The sequence below is a fragment of the Lissotriton vulgaris genome, chromosome 7, assembly GCF_964263255.1.
Source record: "Lissotriton vulgaris chromosome 7, aLisVul1.2, whole genome shotgun sequence".
NCBI classification, from domain to species: domain Eukaryota; kingdom Metazoa; phylum Chordata; class Amphibia; order Caudata; family Salamandridae; genus Lissotriton; species Lissotriton vulgaris.
The window spans coordinates 1726544939-1726568312 of NC_141695.1; the positions used below are offsets into that span (position 1 = coordinate 1726544939).

Here is a 23374-nt window from a genome sequence, read left to right on the forward strand (position 1 = left end):
GTCAAAGCTGATTTGCATATGGCCATGTCTGAACTGGGGTGGTGTGGAGTGCAAAAAAACGATGGATTTAGGCCCAGATCTCTGTACTGGGGTGAATGTAGGACATTGTTCTGCAATCTGTCCATCACCTGTTGTTTTTGCGGATGATCTAAATATATACATTTAATTTAAAAATAAACCGCCAGCGCGGGAATGCCTTCTTGGATTCATTTCCGACCTCTTGAAGACGGCAGTTATATTGTGTGGCAAGAACTCACTGAACGCTTTAGTATAATGCCTGGCATCGCCTGGGCGATAATGAAACTGCAAGCCTCAGGAGGGGATTGCCTAAATGCAGGTGTCTGACAGCTCAAGTAGTCCCACGTGACATGGCCGCTTAGTCCTTCCTCTCTTTCCATCCCTCTCCGCAGCGTGGCCTCTTCCCTTCGGGGGAACTGGAGCTGCGCGCGAGAGGAATGCGAGCAATGTTAACCCCGTGCTGCCCGCGGCGGCCAGTGCGCGAGAGGCAGGGCTGGGGTAGACGGCGCCTGGCAGCTGCAGGAGGCACACAGGTGGGGGGGAGAGGGGCGAAGCACCGAGACTTGGCAAAGGGGGGCGGGGGCCGGTGCTGAATTCCAGTCATGCCGCAAACATATTAAGACCCAGACAGCCATCTCTCGCATACCAAAACAGCGCGCGTGCAGAGACAGCTCTGCTGCAAGAAACACACACTGAGCACACATTTCACCAAGGCGGAGCAAAAAAAGATTTAAATGCACCAAACACAAAATGCAAGCACACATTAACAAATATATACACACATATACTATAGGTACCTCACAAGCACATAAAAAAACTTCAACGCAGAATAATCATCTACTATCCAAGCATACACAAAATGCATAGAAAATATGTATTGCAATTGTATGTACATACCTCTTACTATTCCGACGAGGCGTCGAAGCGCTTTTTAGGCGAGTAGCACGCTACTACGGGACCCATAAAGAATTGGTGGTGAATTTGTATAGTGAAATATGAAAGTAATGAGTGGTGTACACAAAAAAAAGTTTTCAAATGCACGCGTGCTACATAATACTATGCACATGGACACAAATATGCACATACCCAATCACATAACATTCAGAGCCATATCACTATTGGAGAGGACCCAAACGCGGGACAAACTACATCAGTAACGGGTTTTTCAGACCCAAAGAAGGGCCATAATAGTACTAGTGAATGTGTGGCATGACCTAATTGAAATTGCGAATGAGGGCTTACTCAGCATGCTTACATTTCTAGACCTACACATCCTTTCCTTAGGCAATGCTACTAGATATTTACTGCTCTCCTTCGAGAACACACCCAAAATGTAATAATGGCACAACTCCACTCTCCTTACCATATGATCACACGTAGTCTCCCACAGAGGGCTTTTATAGGTCTAAAAGAAAGCGTTTTTCGCCCCTCTAACATTCACATAAATAAGGACCGTTTGGATTTCCATTACCCCCTAGGAGGACAACCAGCTAGCTTATAAGTATCCTTGAAAATGTGTTACAAAACGGTATACAACAAAGTTTTGAAGGGGGGAGGGGGGGCATGAACCAGTAGCCAGCCCTCAAAAGCCTTCACGGTATGGACTCAAACACATTCAAAATGCTAAGCTTCACATGCAAATGTCCTCAGTATTGCACATACATGCAAAAAAACAAAAAAGTATATAATATACTTACATTGGAATTGGAATATACTTACATGTATACTAGGCTCAGCAGAATGACGGGGACTGGTCACTTTCATCACCTGCCAGAACACAGATTATTCTCAGTGGCAGCACCAGACCTAAGGAATAATGTGGCTAGGCTAATCTGCCACTTCTAACCACTGATGCAGTTCAGTTTGGGAATCAAGCCTCGCCCCCACCTGCTCAAACACTTCTTTGTTGTTTGCATATGCCCTGCCTGCCCAATATATATTACACATGCAATGCCTTTTGAAAATGTAGTTTGTATCTTCAGCCACCCTGCCAAAGGGCCAAAAGTCCTGAATTTAACATATTTCTTCCCTGTACATAGAACATTTTACTTATATACCATGCACTAGGCTATTACTTACTTGATTCCTATACACAAACTTCTGTCTTTAGATCAATTCACATCAACATGTAAATAAAATAGGAGACGTGTATACAAGGACACACAAATGCTTATACATGGATAAATATTAGAAACACTTGAGACATGATTTGTATATTTTTACTTTAACTATTTTCAGCTTCAGTTCTTTAAAATATACAGAACATGTATATTCACTTTTTGTACGATATGGTTTTCATCATTTTTTTAATTAAACTATTTGTGGCTAGCAGAGAGCATGTATTTATTAAATAAGGCTCTGGTGAAAAGGAACACGGTATGGACCAGTGTTTCTTTTATGTTTTAGTTGATATCAATGCAGTACATTTGTTTCTTCCATCACCTTGGGTGAATCTGAGGAAACTCCTAGTGTATCCTCCCAAATTGCCTTTAATTTATTATGTCCAAAGAGCAATATATGATTAATCACCATCTTCTACATGCGGTCCCAAAAAAAATGAAACTCACTTCCTCCAGAATCAAGAGCAGCAATTTATATTATGAATTAAAGAAAAGAGCCTAAAATACTCTTCTCTCCACGAACATCGAGCTTTACTAGGTTGCACAAGGCACCCAAACAGGTATCCTATGCAGAAACAGTATGCGCTATACCCCTACAGGTGATGCTTCTCCAGAAAGGGGATGCTGTTTTTTTGGTTTAGGTTTGGCATTTATCACATAAAGGTGCTTTTTGCACGTCATCTTCATCAATTGGTCAATTACAATGCCATTTGAATCTTTATTCCGCCCACTATAACATACAGCATTGGGTAGTTGGTCAGCATGCGTCAACCACTGCCTAACTTCAGAGTGACAATTCTGCCCATTTGCAAGGAGATCATCAACACACAAGTGTTTCTCTAAGAGCCAACAAACTATGGCAGTGTGCTTTTAGAGAAGCTAAAAGAAAAAAAAAAAGTTCAGCTTTTTTTTTTAGACCGTCAGAGGCGCAGGCAGCAACTTTGACAACAGGTTCCCAAAAACTGACAGAGGAGCACTGGCAATGCCAAAAGGCTGACAGCAAACTACAGATGTATTGTCTTTCCCAATGTTTGTTTAAAATGTGGACTAATATGGAAAACTGTTGGTATATTCTACTTTAGCATCGCTAATGCATCAACAGACCATGAAAAAATATTTCCTTTTAATGTCTCCACACTATGAATAAGTTATATTCATGGCAGACAAATTAAATACACTACAGGCAATTTAAAGGATCTTATAAAACCCGTGTATTATTCCGGTCCCTTCCTCTAGGAAATAATCTTCTGCAGAACACATGGGTGTTTAAGTTCTGTGTGCATATTATTAGACTTTACTCCTTGAAGTTTAATTAGTGATCAACGATACAAGTTATTTTGCATCATATTCATCTAAATAGTACAGTCGACAAGCATTGTTCTTAATTACCTATCCGGTACAGCGCTGGAGTACCAGAACTTATCTGGCATTTGCTTACACGCCTTTTGTTCCCCAGTGGACACGCAGGACTACAAGCACCAGAAATGAAAGATCAAACTGGAAGGGGGTCACCTCACTCACATTTAACGTGACAGCCAAATGAAAGAAACTGGAAGGGGGTCACTTCACTCACATTTCAAGTGACAGCCAAACGAAAGATAAACTGGAAGGGGGTCACATCACTCACATTTAAAGTGACAGCCAAACGAAAGATAAACTGGAAGGGGGTCACCTCACTCACATTTAACGTGACAGCCAAATGAAAGAAACTGGAAGGGGGTCATATCACTCACATTTAAAGTGACAGTCAGATCTGAAGAGCAAATTCAAAGCCACTTAAGAGGTCAGGAGAACCGACAATACACGGGTTCATGGCACTGATGTAAATGGGCAGCGAAGAGCGGATCCTCCTTCTTAAGAGCACCTGTTTACTCAGGAGACACCCATCAAATGTAGTGCAGCAGTGCCGGCAAGTGGAGCCTCCCCCCCCAATCAAAATAAAGAAGCGCAGGTACTCGGTAGTGACCCTACCGGTATTTTCAAAAGCAGTGGTTAACGGTCAGACTCCTCCCTCGCCCCCACTTGAAGAAGTGCGGCAACAGCCCCCCCACCACCGCCACTTCAGAGACCCGTCACACACTCCAAGCTTCCTTCAGCGTCCTGTTCCTCCCCCTCAGCATCACTGCTACACAGTACCAAGAAAATAAATATTAAAATCCCAAACCTCCTCCGTGTTCGCAGGACCACCACACAAAAAAATATTAATTAATAGAAACCTAGCGCTAACCCGCGACCTTTCGGCGTCGAGCACCACCCTCCGGCGCGCCAGCGGGACGAGCTGTCGCCGGGCCGGGCGGGCGCGCCGCTTTTAACCCCGGGGGCGTCGCCTCGCCTCATTGGGTCACATTATTTTTCCCATCAGCCATTTGGAGGGCGACGCTGGGTCGGCGTCCCCTGAAGAGCACCTGGTGCAACCAATGGGAGCTCGGGCGTGGCTGCTGAGACACCGCCTCCTGCTCCCGCGACGCACGTACGTCCCCCCTCCCATACAGAGTCTGGATTTTCTGCCCTCCCCCCCACCTTCCTTCTGCAAGAAACTGAAGGCCGACATTGCCGTCAATGGCGGAGAGACGGGGGCCGCCTCCAAACACGCAGTAGCCAGGCCCGCGCGGTTCCCGCTCCCCAGCCGGCGAGCTCCGGACGGTGGGCCACCGCTACTGTCCGCCAAACCCGCGGCTTCGGCGACTGCCTCTGGCCGGGACAGGGCCCGGGCGGAGCAGGAGGCCTGACGACAGAGGCCTCCCCGCCTGAAATCAGGGTGAAACAGGAGTACACAGACGCCCATGGCGGATCCGTAGCGGCGGAGGACCTCGAGGGCCCGCCAGGCAGCGCCCAGGCCCCATGAGCCGGGGAGAGGGGCCCTGCACCGCACTGCGACAGCAGCCCCCCTCCGACCCCTCGGGGGCCCCGCACACACCTGTCTCTCTGGTGTTTACCTCCTGCCGCCGAAGCCAGGCTCCCTGGAAAGCGAGGGGGAGTGGGGCCCTGCACCCCCCGCCCAGACCGGCATGGGGACACCCGGGGACGTCTGACAGCGCCACCCACGCGTGCCTGGCAGCCAACCTCCAGTAACTAACCGAGAAGAGCGCCAACCAGAGGTGGGTGAGCCCCCCACGGAGGGGTGGGTCATGCAATGTGTTTTGGTGTCATTTTGTTGGGGGGTGTTGGGTTGTTTGGGTGGGCGGGACTGGCATGGGGGGCCCTGGGAACAGTGAATGACGAGGATGGACTTTGCGAGGCTTGACAGACCGGAACTCCCGCACGTCCTGTTTGTCTGCGTGTCCATATGTCTGGTGGGCGTTCTCGTGTCTTGTCTGAATGTGCGCGCTGGTTGAAAGGAGTGACAGCTGAGGGGGATTTCTAGGGTTGAGGTCTGCTGTGTCTCAATTCTTGGGCACGAGAGAGCAGGCTCGAGGGCCTTTAATGTGCTGCATGGATCCCAGTGTTAGGAGGGTGCAGGAGAGCAGAATCGAGGGCCTTTAATGAGCTGCATGGATCCCAGTGCTAGGAGGGTGCAGGAGAGCAGACTCGAGGGCCTTTAATGAGCTGCATGGATCCCAGTGCTAGGAGGGTGCAGGAGAGCAGACTCGAGGGCCTTTAATGAGCTGCATGGATCCCAGTGCTAAGAGGGTGCAGGAGAGCAGGATCTAGGGCCTTTAATGTGCTGCATGGATCCCAGTGCTAGGAGGGTGCAGGAGAGCAGGATCGAGGGCATTTAATGTGCTGCATGGCAGTGTTAGGAGGGTGCAGGAGAGCAGGCTCGAGGGCCTTTAATGAGCTGCATGGATCCCAGTGCTAGGAGGGTGCAGGAGAGCAGGATCCAGGGCCTTTAATGTGCTGCATGGATCCCAGTGTTAGGAGGGTGCAGGAGAGCAGGCTCGAGGGCCTTTAATGAGCTGCGTGGATCCCAGTGCTAGGGGGGTGCAGGAGAGCAGGATCCAGGGCCTTTAATGTGCTGCATGGATCCCAGTGTTAAGAGGGTGCAGGAGAGCAGGATCGAGGCACATTAGTATATGTTGCGTGCTGGAATAACAGCGAATCTTGCAAGCCATAACTGAGGTGCACTGACAGTTGCATGCAGCTTTAAATATCCGAATAGTACAGAATGGCCAGGTCTGAATTGTGGTGAATTGCAAACCTATGTTTAGGATTGAGTACTGGCACAGGAGAGGTTCCTGCTGATTGACGGAGCTCTGACAGGCGTGTGGGCTCCAGTACTGATTTAGCAGGAGCTGATGATAGTGCTCTATGTACTAAAATGGCAAAGAGTATTAGTCGCAAATGAGATGTAAAGGGAGCCCTACGTTGACTAGTACTGGTGAATAATTGCAATTTCAAGAGCTTTTGTAGGGCTTTCATCTTTGTAATAACCAATCGGTAGATTTTGTGCCCAGGAAAGAATCCTTTAAAGAATACATTGTTTAATGTTTACTGAGTTTTATGATGCAGAAAAATCAACCCGTGTAGATGTTATGTTAAAATTTCTTCATTCAGATTTTCACAGTTTAACATGCAGCACCTGCCAGTATCCCATAACATGTACATACAGCAGTGAGAACATAATTGCAATAGTTGGGGAAAGTGGCAGTCCCTTGCTGAATGTTTAACGTTCTCCACCTAAATCAGAAGCCTTCGTTCTGCTGCAAAGTTACTAAGCTCAGTTCCCATTTCAGTGGACCCCGTTATATTGGACGTGCTATTGTTTAACTTGGACCCTGTCTCTGGTACAGTCTTCCACAACATATCAAAAGCATTCAGTCTTTTTAGAAAAGTTGTGACCACTTACCCCTATGCTGAACATTGGTTCATTTTAGTTATGCTTTATTGCTCTGAACGTCAAGGTGCATTCGTTGGTGAACAAACGCACTATATAGAATCACATTTCTGCAGGCACAGCTGTCTCCATACAGTGTCATGCACTGTTTTCATGCTAATAAATTGTGAGGATAGATTTTGTTGTAAGGGAACAGTGTGCATTTCTAATCCGGAATCTGGTTGTTAAAGCTAGCCTATGCTATAGATTTGATTTGATTGGTCATAAAAGGGACAAAATGACTGAATTGAGAGGAGTGGTTCTGGGAAGACCTGGCAGGGCACCTGGCCCTATGTGGTCTTATCTCTGAAGACACCCCTAGAAGACTCCCATAACCGAGCCACCTGAATGCCTGGGCTGGATGTCGGTTGGAGTAAAAGAGATTCAGGTCATGCTAAAGGGGCAGTGGTAGAGTTATTTGGGGGTGCCAGTGCATGAAGGGCAGAAGAAGGTATATGTCGGGATTGATAGTTGCATGTGGGCCGTAGCACTTCAGCTGAAGAGTGTGCTCTAGATCAGTATTGTAAATTGTAGTGGTTTATTGTTGTCTTGGAACATGAATAGTCGTCCACATTGCATGCTGCATTCAGGTGCAGTGACACAGACTTGTACATGGGGTGTGTTTCAGTGCTGCAAATGCTTTTTTTTGTTATAGATCAGTTTAATTTAATTTTTAGCACCACAGCGAATTTACAAACAGTAGGTTTGCCTCTTAAACATAATAGCCACCCACTTACAATTTGGTATCAAATCCATTGCATCAGCGAATGCTATGAACATAACTAGTTACAGATTAAAATATAGTAATCGATCAATGTCGATAGAAACTTTATTCGATTTATAGTACAAACCATAAAAGTTACACATCATAAAAATAGTTGTAAGTGACAGTTCGTCACCGACATATCCAGAGCAGCAAGAAAAATCACATAAATAATTAAAAAGCCTGAGGAAGAGTGGAATGGGGAAGAGTGTAGCGTTTTGGTGAGTGCAGTGGCAATGAGTGTCATGTATCGGAGTGACATAGTGTGGAGTCCCTTAGAGTAGCATACACTGGAATGGTGTAGGGTGCAGTGGCGTACAGTGCAGACTCAGAATGCAGTGGCGTAGATTGGAGTGGTGCATAGAGCAGAGTGGGGCAGTGGCATAGAGTTCAGTGGAGTGGCGTAGAGTTGAGTGATGCAGAAGCGTAGAGTGCAGTAGCATAGAGCGGTGCAGAGTAAAGTATAGTGCCATAGAGTGGAATGGCCTAGAGTGGAGTAGTGCAGAGTAGAATGTCGTAGAGTTGAGTTATAGAGAGTGCAATTTTGCAGAGTACAGTGTCAGTGGTGTAGAGTGTCATAGAGAGCAGTGGCATAGGGTACAATGGTGCAGAGAAGATTAGAGTGGCATAAAGTGGATTGACATAAGTGCAGAGGCACAGAGTTGAGTGTTAGAGTAAAGTACATTGGAGTAGAGTGTATTTGCATAGATTGCAGTCTTGCAGAGTGGCTTAGTGTACACTGGCGTAGAGTGGAGTTGTGCAGAGTAGATTGGCGTGGCTTAGACTGGAGTGGTGTAGAGTGGCGAAGTGTATTGGCATAGTGTGCAGTTGTACAGGGTAGAGTAGAGAAGAGTAAAGTGGTGCAGAGGCGTGGTAGTTGAAATGACCATTACATTTGCGCTGATATAAAGTTTTACTAGCAAAACTACACAGTGCACAGGCGGATATGTGAGTAAATTACATCACCTAGTGTAATTTGTTTTGATCATATTAAATTATGTATTTACAAAACACTTAAAAAATAATAATGTGCTTCATTTGTGTTCCTAATTTTGAAATACTTACACAGTTCATTTAAATGTTGTCATGTGCTAGAAAAAAACTATTTGCTACCCCAGTAGTCAGCAAGCTTGTCCCATAAATCCTCTCACTTTGAAGTCAGAGAAAGAAAAGTAAACAAGCACCCACTGAAGACTGCGCCTGACATTTGACCTTGGTCTTTGAGTACACAATAAATGTAATGAGATAAGAACGAGATTTACAGGCCTGTTTTGCAGAAATGGAGCTCTTGGAGGATACTGAAAAAAAGGTTTGGGCAACAGGAGGCACAAACTGAACCTGGAGAGAGCTTAAAGTAAATAAAGCCAGCAAATGAAAAGCAAGAACATGAGTTACAAACCAAAAAGCCAAGGGCAAGCAACGGATGAAATGCATTCACATGTCAACTTTCTGAAGCTCCCCAAGATGTCTTAAGCAAACTAGACAGCTGCACTGTCTGGCAGGCTGCAACCTAAAAAGCATTCTCAAGAAAGCTCCAAATTTTTTAGAAGAAAATGAAAATCAAGTCAATACAGAACAGTCAGATAACACTCAATAAGTGATATTTTTGGCGAAGTGACCGTGAAACATTTAGCATATTAGTAATTGTCAAGGAGCCCTAACTTGTTACTTGATACCACCATCTGGAGGGGGCATCGCATGAGGGGACCTGATAAAGTGCCATGTTGAGGACAGTAGTACTAGGGAAGTCTTATATCAGTTTTGGACGTTTGTACCAGATATTGTTTCCACTGTAGTTACATCTATTGTGCCTTTCTTTATTGTTGTAGAGAAACAAATGTATCCCACTCTTCCCTCTTCAGTAGTTATTTCATCCAGTGCTCCAAAGAAGAGGCCTGAGTTGCATTATAGTAGATTGCCACCTGGGGCTTAACCAACAGCCTTGCCGACTCTGCATCATTGTTTTCCAGTTTTGCCGTTTGAATCCTCTTAAGTAACCATAGAATGTTCCCTTCAAGCACACAAATGTAGTGCTTGAATCAGTGAATGCACTGATTCGCAGTACTGGGTGTGTTCCCGAACATTCCAAATCTTAGTTTGTGTCCCCACTGACGTTGCAACATCTTGGGAATTTATCAGGGACATTGGGCTTCATCTTCTGGAGCCTTTGTGGAGTAAGATAAGCTATAAGTATAATTGTAAATCTTATCCATTTAAAGCTCATATTCTGTGAAACGCTTGAGGGATATTCAACAGTTATGCACAATCTTTTAGCATCTGTTGTCTTCTTCGTTAGTCCCATGCTCCCTCAGCAGTGACACATCCACTTTAATCTGGTGCAGGAGTCTACTACACACGGTTATGCTCGCTCTTTTCGTGGTTCAGTGTGTTATTACATTTTTAAGTCTTCTGCACAGGTGGTTCGAGATTCTTCTGTTTCTAGGTCTGTTTTAATCACCTGAATAAAGCACGTTAGCTTAGAAACTGACCCACAGGAATTTCCATGTTTTGTCTTAATTCATCAAATGTTTTAAGATTGTGGTGATCAAATGATTCATAAGAAATTGCTGGTAGTCAGCAGGCTAACCATTCCCACGACGCACTGCCAAATTGAGCCCCCAGGTTTCTGTACGTTTAGGACATTAAACACAACTTTGTAAAACCACAGAAATGGGTTGTTGAAGTTCTTCAGTTTCACTTCTTTAATTGTTGATTAGGTACACCAATCTTCATTGTATATATCATCTGTTCAATTGAATATTCATATGAATCTGTAAGCATCTCGCGCCACCTGAGCCCCATGCATTTCGGGTATAGAACTCTTCATCAGGGGTAACTAGTGAAATTTACAAGTGTGATGTCAAATCAAATTGACTTTATTTGATTGTTAGAAAGCAATCATAAAAATACATTTAATTAAAATCTTTAAAATAAAAATAAATTATACAATTTAAAAATACACAAGGATTCATCAATTACAGGGGATTCAGAGTCCAGGATATCAAAAATTTAAAGTGCATTTAGATAATCATACTTTTCCTACTGCGCATCATGTTTTTCAAATACAGTATTGTTGTTGCGACACACAGGTGATTATCAAGACATTGAATATCGAGCATGGCTACACGACATTGACAGTGTCCAATTTCTCTCAAAAAAGGTAGTAAAACATTGTCTTATTACATCATAAAATTTACAGAAGAGAAAAACATGAATAGTACTCTGAGGTGAAATATCATCACAGGTACAAGGAGGTAGATCGTGGATCCAGTTAATTATTGTAGGGAAACTAACCAATCTATGGAAAATACAAATCTAAAACGAGAAAGTAAGAATCTTTCATAATTATCTGATACATAACTTAAATAGGGCTGAATATTAAAAGTAGTTAAAACCATTTGATGCTGCAGAATAGAAGGTTTTAAAATCTCTGTTGTGACTCTTCGAGAGTCAAGGAAGGCTAGACCCTCCCTCTTAAAGTCTTTGCGTGAGATAGCTGAGATATTAATAGGATTTAAAAAATAGTCCACTTTTCCAATATCTTTTAAAAAGATAGAAACAAATCTCAGCCACAGTATCCTCATGGCTCCCTCTAATTTTAAGATATCTTTCAAAACATCTCTATTTAGCTGTGTTGCTTCTTGTGTCCAATACCTGTGCCATAATGGTACAGGCTCCAGCTTAATTAGATCAGATATAAAAGCAATGCCCAATTCTGCATGGCAGTTATAATTAGGTATGCTTTTGGGGACTGCAAGGATAAACTTTAAGAAGGAGTTTTCAACCACCTGGATAGGCGTGGGGTCGGAAAAAACCCATACCCCGCTGCCATAAGTAGCGCCAGCCACACATTTAGCTTTGTAGATTTTAATTAACTCTACAGGTGGTCTAGTGCTTAGTTTATTTGAGAAGGTCTTAAGAGCGGCCGTCGATCGTATCAGGCAAAGTTTTTTTAGCTGACACAGCTTGCGACCACGACTCACTCTGAGTGAAGAGGAACCCAAGATAGGAGAACTGTTTGGTAAATTAGAGGTTCTGTCCTGCTATAAATATGGCCCTCTTAGATTTACATTGCCTACCGCAGTACATAGTAAAAGTTTTGGTTGTATTAACTTTTAAACCCAGCTCATTCATAAAGTGGGAAAAGCTGTCTATCACACGCTGTAATCCCACTTGAGTACGTGACATAAGTACAGCGTCGTCAGCGTACAAAAGCGCAGGGTTGGGGCGGCCAGCTATGTATGAGCGGTCCAAACTATCTTTGCACAAAGCTTTTTCCAATCCGTTTATATACAAATTAAAAAAAAAGGGGCCAAGACACAGCCCTGTCTGACCCCACTCCTAATTGGAATTTTTTCAGTGTGTTCCCCCTTTAGACCAAAGCGAACGCGGGCTGAAGCGTTGCTATAAAAACGCTTAAGATAATAAATAATGTTTGCTTCAACCCCTAGTTGTTCTAGTAAAATCCATAGTTTAGAGTGGATCACGCAGTCAAAAGCGGCCGAGAGGTCAACGAAGGCCAAGAAAAGATTACCCCGCTTGGCCCTCGTGTACTTCCCGACCTGCATTAAAAGGTTAAATCCCTGTTCCACTATCCCCAAACCAGAGCGGAAGCCATACTGAAGATCAGATAATAACGAGTTTTCTTCTACCCACTCCAAAAGCCAGTCCAAAATTATTCGGCCTGCTATTTTGGTGAAAGAATCCAAGAGAGAAATGGGCCGATAACAACCCGGATCGTGTCTATCCCCCTTTTTATAAATAGGAGCTATTACGGTTCCACCCAAGTGGGCAGAAAATCTGCAACACAACTGGCATTTAGAACCTGGACCAGGAGAGGCGCCCACAGAGAAGGAGTAGTCTTAAAAATATCTATGGGGACACCATCTGGGCCCGGAGCCTTACCGCACTGGCTTACACACAGAGCTTTTTCGACTTCCTAAAGGGTAAACACAAACTTCTAGAGGGGGTTATTCAGAGGCAGATATCACAGGTCCCACTTGTCCCTCACCCACTCCAGAAAAATGCCTGATCCAATCAGATTCAGGAATTGCTATTTCCAGCTTAGGGCCAGCCTCCTCCCTATGAAGGGGAGTTCTAATAGGTTTCCAAAAGCTCGCACTATCGTTCCTAGTAGAGGCGACATGGAGTTCGCAACATACTCTTCCTGTCTTTAATTGCTAATTTTTATTCCTTCCTACATCTGCCAACCTCCCAGACAGACCTAGGTTTCTTGTGCAATTCCTTCTTTAAGACGGCATATGCCCTAGTGCATCTAGAATCAAACCAACCTCCCTCCTGCTTTTGGTTTTTAAATTGTCTCACAAGGGAGGTCTTAATTTCATTCGAAATCGTCAGGAAGGAGGCAAGAAGAATTTCAGGGGTCGAATCTACCCTTAAACAAGTCGTTATTTCCTGTAGGCATTTACCAACCACTAGTTTAATTATCTCTGCCTGATTCACCATGGCCCATTTTAACGTATATCCATTTATGCTACCAATAGCTAAGTTTATGTCCACATTGTCCCTTTCTTTGGGATTAATCAGAGTGGACGTTAATGGCAGCTGGACGGCCAAGCAGAGCCGGAAGTGGTCCCTTGGTGCAATGTCTGAGACGTTGATGGAGTAGATTCTACCACTACATTTGTTGGAAACAATAGCTTCCATGTAAAACAGCAACAGCTGGAGTGTGAAAGGTCCTAACACCATTTAAGTGAACAGGTTCAAGGCTCCAGGTTTCTTGAAAACAGAGCATATCTTGTGTCTGAATAAAATCCCACCAAATTGGGTTAGTAATTTTAGATCTAATACCGGCAATATTCCTGGAAGAAATTTTACACACCAATGGAACTTAACGAGGGGAAGGTCGAAACTGCAGAGGCGGTAGAAGCGGGACCTGTTGATGAAGAAGGGACCAAATGGTCAATTCCCACCTCTGGTCCCCTGTCTGTAATCACAGAGACCCCTATATGTCCCGGAACACCAGACATGGTCATAGCTGTACGAGACACTTTCTCTCCGTTTACCCCCATGTTTTCCCTATTAAAAGAATAGGGAATAGGATCTACTTCTACATCTACGGAATTAAGGATAATAATATCTGCCTGTAGTCAGTCATTGTTTTCTAAGCCACTAAGAGTGTCAAAAGGATTGAATGTTGGGACACCATATCTTCTACCCAATGGTCCTTCAAGGTTTAAAGGTTTAAAGGTGGACAGGGGGGAGCTAAACACCTAATTGGTCGAGGTGGACAGTAAAAATAGCAGAGGGAAAGAATATTAACAAAGTCTGGATCAGGTGTCCCAGTATAACCTCTCTCAATTAAAGTACGGACCAAATGTGGTGACCGGAAAGATAAAACTACGCAGTCACCCCTCAGTGTCCTATCTGAGGTGCCCAACCACTCACTCTTCTGGCCATTTTAAATCCAGAAAACAGGTAGTTTTTGAACCCAAGCTTAGTGGATAGAAAATGAAGAGATTTGTTTCTTAGGGTCGACCAGTGTTCAAAGGCATTGGGGGTAATAAAGGAACATTTGCTAACACCACAGTATATGGCGTCGCTTCTGGGGGCAGATTTAAAATAGGTAGACTTGTGATTACACTTGCCTCAGTTTTGTCCCCAGCTCTTCTAGTTTGGTTTGATGGTACATTAAGTACTGCCAAGGTTGAGGCAGATTCCCCAGGAGTATTAGTTCCAATGTCCCCCCTTAAGTTGTTATGCTCAGTTCGGCCATTGACCTTTGAATTTTTGTTTTGAACTGGAATTTGGGGTGCTGGGACCGGTAAAATAGTAGTGGGAATTACATTCGAACAAGTGGTAGTAAGTTGAGGTAGTATAGAAATAGATTTTTCCTGAGATGGCCTCTGCTTCATATCAAGCTTTTTTCAATATTAGTCAACCTTGTTTCGATATTCCTAACTTTTAAGGAAATAGGTCCTAAAAAAGTCATTAGAAGGGTCTCCATTCTTTCCCTAAAAGGGTCCTCTGCTATTAGGTCCCTAACAATGGGTGGTGGGAATACAGATTCTGGCTGGGTGTTCACCTTATTTCCTTTTTTCCCATTAAGCTTTTCAACAACGTTTCTTTGTTTGTTGTTGGTGTTCCCCTTAACATTTTTTACAGTTTGACTCTCCCTAGTACTGTGCTTTGATTACGCCTTGCCTTCTGCCCTCTGGTCCTGACACACGGACTATTACTAATATCGCAGACAGAAATTGGGCTCAAAGGTGAGCCACACCCCACCTTTTCTAGAGAATCCTCATTTAGAGGAGCAGGATCGTGAGTTGCATCACTGGTATATAGTGGGGGAGTCAGTGATAGCCTCGTTAAGGAGGGCAAGGGTTTGATGATAGCAGGGGGCACCCCGAGATTTATGTCATTAGTCTGTGAAATGGGATGTACCCCAGGTAAGGCGAAAAAAGATGGGGCTAACATGGAATCCTGGGAGTTAGTGGTAAACATTGAAATATTTGTAACAGGCAAGGGAGGCAACCACCACAGTTGTCTTCTGCAGCATACGATTGATAGCTGTCAGACTAGGTAGGGGTGGATTAGAAACTACCCTGTGTTTTTCTATTGGGACCGGTTGAATGGGTATATTCTTTCCCATTGTTAAGTACTGAGTGTAGATAAAATAATATGGGCAATCAATCAATCAGTATTACCATACACCAACAGGTAAAAGTATAAAGTAAAAGAGGACTCTGATGTAACACACAGTAAGCCCCAACAAAATGATTACCTTCTAAACTAAAAAGACACTATTTGTTATTGAGTGCCATGTTCGTTATACAATATCAAAACCTGTAAGGTAAATCCAAGGGGGGTGGCCCAGCCCGGCCTCCTCCGGCCCCGGACGACCACAGACGACCCGCCCGTTGCCCGGGCTTAGCCCGGCTGTGCCTGTGCGAGTCCCGCTACGCGGGACCTCTAAGTTCCTTTTAAAGCGCCGCCTGGCGCAAAATCCTTGCATGGGCGGGTCTGCCGCTGGGAGCGCTGGGGGTTGTGGTCTCCCCCCTCAGCGGCCGTGCACAGGTGACAGAGTGCACCGGCGGCGGAGGAGACCAGCAGGAGACCGCCGTGTAAACAAGAGCGTCCCTCGCGACCCTGCTGCAGCCAAAAGTTCAAGAAGCAAAGTGCCGGTAAGGAAATTCAGAGTCCGTTTTTGAAAGAAGGAGCATGATGTCATGAACGGGTTATTGGAACCCTGTTTAATTTCACCGAAAGTGTGTGATCACCTCAAAGGATGCAAAGTGCTCTAACAGCAAATTGTATGTATAAAGCTTGAACCAATGTGCAACATTCATGCACCAAGTTTTGTGAATAAAACATATGTTTGTGAAATATGCAAACCGAGTACATGTTAAGCGAACTGAAAACAAAAAAACATAAACCATAATTGAGGCCAACATACCTCAAAATTAACTATTAACAAACATGCATGTGAAAGAAGAGTCTATAGTAGTAAAGTCCTTGCTTTGTTCTCTTTTCACCCAACTGATTACCAACATGAAATGTCAATAGGGACTCGGTGTTTCCGACTCATTCTAAACAAGCATTTACAATGCAATAGGTCTTGCATTTACGCGAGTTTAAGCTATTAGTATTGTAAATTACATGCCTTTCATTTGAGTTTCATGCCTTTCATTTGAGTTTTAAATACAAAAATAAAAGGCATTGTCATTTGCAAGGTCAATAGCTTAAACCCGCGTAAATGCGAGACCTATTGCATTGCAAATGCTTGTTTTGTTAGGCACAGGGAGATTAAGTGATTTGCCCAGTATCACAGGATGCTGAGACTCAAACCCAGTTCTTCAGAATTGACGTCGACCGTACAAGCCCTTAGGCCACATCCGCTCTGCCTGTTAGTTTGTGGCTTGCAAAAAAACACTCTTTGGAGTGTGGAGAAACACAACATAGGGATGGTTTGGGGTGATGCGGGGAGAGATATAATAACTATTTACGTAGCAACATTACAAACTGAACAGTATCTTAGGACTTGAATAAGAGTATAGGTGGTCTTATGCTATTAATAGTAGCCGCTGTAAAGGTGAAGAGCTAAATCGGCCCCGCCTGACCAATGCCGGACACACACCTAGAACATTTAAGTAGTCCTCCTCCTTCCTTTTTGGCATCCAATGAGCATTGTTTTCCTTCTCTGTTGTTCTGCTTACAATGAAGGTAGTGCTCGTCCAGCTTCTGTTTCTTATCCATAGATTCAATATGGTTGTGTAATTGTCTTGCAAAGCTCGAGTCAAAACAGCCCTTTCAAACCCATAAAACAGAATATAGGTGGCATCAGCAAAAGTCCAAAAGCAGGTCGATGGAAACTTCTAATTCATTTGCCTTTGTTGCCATTCTGATTCAACTCACCTTGCAAACCAAGTTTTCTCTTGCAGTAATTTGTTGGAAATTAGGTGAATCTATATCCAGGTGAAAAACCATAGTAACTTGGGAGGCCATTGCATTCTACTGAAACCTGGAGTTTCAATCACTAAATTGAATCGAGCAGGAAATATTGCTATGGATGAGGGCAAGAGGTAAAGGCAGACCCTGTATATAACCTTACTTGGAGCACTTGTCCTGGCATCAGGATCCAGAAAGTGTACCGAGCTCTGTTACTACTGCTTTACCAACATTACGACTGAAGAGTGCCAAGGTCACAGCTTTAACTTTTGTTTAATGCTCTCTTGCATCAATGCACACCGATTAGTATGGAAATATTAAATACAATTCATCCCCATTCACTGGGCTTGAGGCTGTGTTTTCAACCAAAAAGTGTTTATGGTTCAACAACAGACCAAAGAGCATCAGGATCTTGCGTTTTAGGCAAAGAAAAAAAACATCAAGCGGTTTAAGATGCCATTTAACCTCGGGGTTAAATGGGAGAGAGTGGAAAGATTGATTGTATCCTACTGCAATCATCAATCTCATGGGAAACAGCTATTGCTATTTGTCAGACACACAGAAAGCAACCTAAACTGAAGAAAATTGTGTACCATGCACCGAGTTTCACATTCATTGGTGAAAAGTGTTGAAATGACTTGCAATGAAGAGGCAGTTCAAGATGGAAACTGGAAAGATTGAAGTTCTGGTCCCCGAGTGGCTTCACAGAGCCCTCAAATATCACTGCCGTATTTGTGTAAATGTTGCTGCAGCCTGATTCACAAGCATGAATACGTGCCATGAGAAGACTCCTCCATCAGCATAAAAAAATCACGGGATTGCGTGTACATATATCGCCTGGACCACTACTATGCACAGCTCAGTATCTCAGCAGCGCTCATCCAATCATAATCCATAGGCTTCTAATGTCCAACTGCACAACAGCATTTTTTTTGGTTTGACACATAAAGTGCACATTTCTGGGTAATTTCAGAGCAATTGTGCACATGGCCACATTTTCTTGTAAATCACAAGCTGTTTTGTACACAGAGACAAGTGGGAAAGATTGATCGGAACAGGTATAAAAATCGGCCCCAGGATAAGAAAAAAGTACAAGATACATTCAGTGTAGGAGTCTCCGCCGTCCTGAGTCATGGGCAATATTTGGCCATGTTTAATCAAATATGTGTTTTTAACCTTTCTGCAACTCTGTGGTTGCATGCCCGCAGTCTCTGGGGTCCTGCGCGCTGAAAGAGACGCTGTGAGCGTGCACATGGGCTGTTCGGGCGCTAGCTGGAAGAGACGCAGTGAGTGTGCACATCTCCAGTCTCCCTTCGGCCACCAAACCGGCGACAATAGGTCTCGCCAAGGCGAGTAGCGCATTCGCTGCGTCGCTAGGCAAGACCTATTTCTTATGACATAAGTGCCGGGCCATTTGCTGTGCATATGCATGCGTGGTAGAAGACCAGGCTTAGTGCAAAAGTGCAAATTAATAAAATTGCCACCACCGAAAGTGATTAGCTAATTTGAATAACAAGTGAGCAGATCAAGAAAGAGAAGACAGCGTTACTTGGAGCAGTCCTGCCGCATGAAGGACAATGTGTCGGTTTGCACGTGCAATTTGAAATACTCCATTGAAAGCTTTCAAGCGTTTAAATCAGCCACTATTAGAAGTCAAAGTAAGTAACGTGTGACCCAGAAGTGTATGTTCCATGGTGAAAAAAGAAGAAATGAAAGAAATACGAATACATACATACATACATATTAGTATAAAGCTCAATATAACCCTAGTATAAAGGTGAACAAATGCAAAAGCCGATATTTTGATGAAATGTAGGATACAAATGTTATGAAAGAACTACAGCAAGCATAAACTGATCAGAATAGTTAACTGGCTTAAAATTGAGCATCTAAAATGTGATTGCAAGTAACCGAAAACTAAAAACCTAATGCGGTGGTCCATAGTCAAGCACATTACTTATTTAAGTGATGTCATCATGGTATGGTAACCCTTATTGTAAGATTACTCATGTATATTAACGAACTGAAGCAAAGAATGGTCTTTGAAACAAGAAAAAAAGACGGGAAGATACGAGTCAACAAGAATATCATATAGTCAAAACAAAACATTTCTAATATGTAGTTTATCCCTTTAGGTTGGAAAGTGTCTTAATTACAAGATTACATGATTGTGCATTTGAGGTGTGGGTTGGACTACTTCGGGTATTTGAAACTGCATTTGTGCAATGTTGTGTTTTTCTTCAACCCAATGTATTTCTGGAATTTTTGTTCTTTTTTCTTGGTTGCGCTTTTATGCTCTACGATTCAGATTTTTCTTTCAGTTTTGCCCTTTTATAATATGCCTCAAAGGCATTTTATGCAATATGACATTTAGTGTGATGAATGTTTTAATTTCAAAGAATGAACTGTAAGTGGATGGACCACAACATTGCCAGTGATTGTTATTTCAGTGGGTGCAATCGTAGCATTTCATAGTCCCAGTTTGTGTCTCAGAACATTTCTGTTATGAAGTGAATTATGTCAGATTTCGTACTATTGGCATAGAGAGCATTTTTTGGGCATTATCTCAAGGGGCGTCCTTTTACCTGGGAAGAATTTATCTGCGATTGGCACAAGGGAACATTTCTATTCCAGTTGCACTGAAGGGAATTTCTGTCCCAAAGGCACTACTGTAACTTATTATTGTCCTTTCTTGACTGGGGGCATTGGGAAGATTCTGGTCTGGTTGTCCTGGGTTGACTTCTGACATCAACATTGGAGGACATTTCTATGCTAGTTGCTCTATGTGGGTATTTCTCTACCGAAGACCCTAGGGAACGTTCCCTTAGAAATGGAAATAGGGGGATTTCCGAGCAGATGGCTCTAATGCATTCATGAGCTGATAGAACTGCTAGCATTCCTGTGCTCAAAGCATGGTGGTTCAGAGGTCATTTATGAGTAGATGTCACACTGGACAAGTCTGTACTGTTGCATTATTGCATTGATGACATTATTTGTAATTGACATGAAAGGGCGTGTTTTACGAAAAAAATGGGGTCATATCTACACCAGTGACATGAGAGGTGTTCTGCACAAATGGCATTGGATTCATTTTTGCACCGATTCCTTGGGGCCATATCGGAATGCTTGATATATCTGATGGATCTGGGAGTATTTCTGTTCTGTGGCATACAGGGAGTATTTCTGTTCTGTGGCATACAGGTAATTTCTATGTTGATGGAACAGAGGTCTGTGTGCATGATGACACATGGACATTTCTGAACTGATGGTACTTGGGAGTGGCTTTCTTGACGCTGGCACAATCAGGTCCCCATGCCAGCTCCCCCGCGACAGTTCTCATGTCCAGCTACCCTCTGCTGCCTGTTTACCTCCTGCCCTCTGTGTCTCTCCTATGCCTGACCTCCCTGTTTTGCCTTTCCTGCTTCGTTTGGCCTTGCCTGCTCAGTTTTTTTGCCTTCTTCTGATCTGTTGTTTGCCCTCTTCTGCTCTGTTTTGCCCTTTTCTTCTCGTTTCTTCCCCTTTCCTGCTGTTTCCTCAAGATCTGGCATTTCGACAGAGACCTCGGTCCCCAACGCCCAGATACACCCAGGAGTGACCGTGTCACGCTCTATAAATGCTGCTTGATTGGCGCTGGTATATTTCTATACTTACCTCAGCTGGGGATATTTCTCCACTGCTGTCATTTTTTTGTAGTTTGGTCGTTGAGCATATTCAGTGAAATAGTATTTTGTTACTTGTAATATGGTGACATTTTTGGTCTCGCGGTGGGGCATTTCTGGGCTGGTGATATCTGGTATTATTTACTGATGGCAGTGGGACATCTTATTATTGCACTGTCCTAAGAATATTGACTTTTTGTAAACTGTTCCTCACTTCAGCCTATGCTAAGCGTTGTGAGAATACCATGAGTAATGGCACTAATCTTATCATCCTAAGAAGAATGGAAGGTTGAGTGTGCATTGCAGGCGTTCAGACTGATGACCTTAAGATCGCTACCGATATCCGTGACCAGCATTAACACCACGAGTCATCCTGTAGGTGTTTCTGAGCCGTTGTCATTGGGGTCATTTGGTGTTGGTGGCTGTGGCCCACTTGCTATTTTAAGTCATTTGGCATTCTGAACTAGGGCATTTCTTTCCTGTGGTTATCGGGATATTCCTATATAGGTGGTAGGCTGGAGCATTGTCATCTGGTTGCACAGAGGCACCTTTAAACTGGTGACATTAAGGTCTTCGAAGACCACGCAGAGCATTTATTTACTGATGACACATAGAATATTTACATTTATGTCAACCAAGGCTTGTCTGAGCTGAAGCATGTTGAGACATTTCTGTACTGCTGCCTTTGAGGATGCCATCTGCTGATGGCAGAGCAGATTAAAGAGCAGTTGGCGTCTATGAATTGAGATTCGATGTATTGATCCAGTTGGACGCTTTTGTACTGATGGCACTGGGGAACATTACCAAACTGGGAATCTTATTCGGTACTTTTGGACCTGAAGAAGTTTGGTAGTGGTGGTGCTGCTAATTGTATACCTATGGCAATGTGGCCATTTCTGAACTGATAGCAAGCACTTGGTTGTATTTCTGCACTGTTGGCATACATATTAAAGTACTCCTAGCATTGGAGAATATGTCTTAACTCTTTGCCCTGTGGATACGTTTGTGTACTGGTGGCAGTAAGACCTTTCTCTTCTGATGGCTTTGTCGGAAATGTGTAGATGTGCACTTTTTCATCAGCTGATGTACCAGCACACATGCACCATTTTAACCTGTGCCTATGCATCTTCATTGTGCACTGCTCTAGTGAAAAATACATGTAGCAGGGTTATTATGGTAATGGTTGTAGCAAAAATAAACTTTAGAAAAGTGAGTAAGCAAACACAAGAAACATTGTATAAGTAGTTTAACAAATAACGTACCTTACTGTCATCCGAATTTGGATGTAAAAAAAATATATCTTTTTTAAAAGTGATGGATGGAATGCTTGAATTTAACTCGGTTACTGGTAATTACTCGGACCACATCCCAGATAGTTTTTTGTTTGTTTTTTGCCCATCATGCCCCTAGATTAGACTCGGCTGTGTGCACTTCGGCCTTGATCCCGCTACAAGAGGAACAGTCCAAGCCATGTCCTCTGTCAGCCGGAACACATGCAACCCAAGACTGGCTATGGCCTATTTAGGCCTCTTCAGCCAGGTGCAGCTTTGAGGACTGGGCCCGCGTTGGGAATACCCATCACACTTCTGGCAGCACAGCGAAAAGTACAAAAAAGTGATACTGCTGGTGACACAGTAAACATTGTTTTGCTGGTGACTTGGCAATGTTACCCAAATGAGATCTAGGGGCCTTTCTGTACTCATAGTGCTGGGAATTTTATTTTTTACTTTTATGCTTAGGCATTTTAATATTGGTATCCTTAGGGGTAGTAGATGATATTGGCGGGTGTCCGGAAGCTGCAAGGGGAGGCAACTTGGTCATTACTGAGCAGGTTGCACTTGTGGACATTTGTGAAGAGATGCTACTTGAGAGGTTTCTGTCCTGGTAGCGTTTCAGGACTGTGCTGATGTGGGAATAGCATGTGTTACAGATGCTTTTGTACTGATGATGCTGAGAATGTGTGTCCTAGTGCTTGTATCTGTGTCACTGCAGGACTGTTCTGTACGGGAGTGATCGTGGCATTTCTTAACTGCATTTATGGAGACTTTTCTTGTAAAAGGACAGGACTGTACTACTGCCACACAAGCATGTTAGTTGATGCAAGGGGGATAGCTCTATCCGGAATGCACAGAACCTGGGGTCGTTATCACATGATATTGGGGTCAATTGTATACTGATGTCACTGGGGGCAAGTCAGTAGCTATTGGCGCATGGGAGTGGGAGGGTTGTGGTGTTACAGCATAGCGAGGTATTTCTGTACCGTAGGTGTTTATCTAAGGATTTCCCTGAGCTACTTCTGCACTCAAAGTATTGGGGCTATTTGTGTGCTTGCAGTACCAAGGGCCTTTCTGTACTGTTCTGAACTATGGCAGTTTTTAAGCTCATGCCACTGGCCATCATTTATGTTGGCACTGCATTATTATTATTATTATTATTATTATTATGTTTCTTATATAGCGCCAGAATCGACCCCCGAAGCGGTATCTCCGCGCTTGTCTTGGGAACCCGTCCTGGCTTTTCCCTGTGAGATAGCCCCTACAGGGCATCCCCAAGGTGAAAGCCAGGCATCCCGCCGCGGGGGGCCGTTGTGGAG

At 43.8% G+C, this 23374-nt stretch overlaps 1 protein-coding gene across 2 annotated transcripts in view; it reads left to right on the top strand.

Moving 5' to 3' along the window:
- The first annotated feature begins 4628 nt into the window (after positions 1 to 4628).
- Positions 4629 to 23374, top strand: part of FOXJ2 (forkhead box J2) — a 330968-nt gene continuing 312222 nt past the window's right edge. For both annotated transcript variants that reach the window (XM_086932973.1, XM_086932974.1), the window contains exon 1: positions 4629 to 5236. The gene's annotated coding sequence lies outside the window, so the exon portion shown is untranslated. The remainder of the gene's footprint in view (positions 5237 to 23374) is intronic.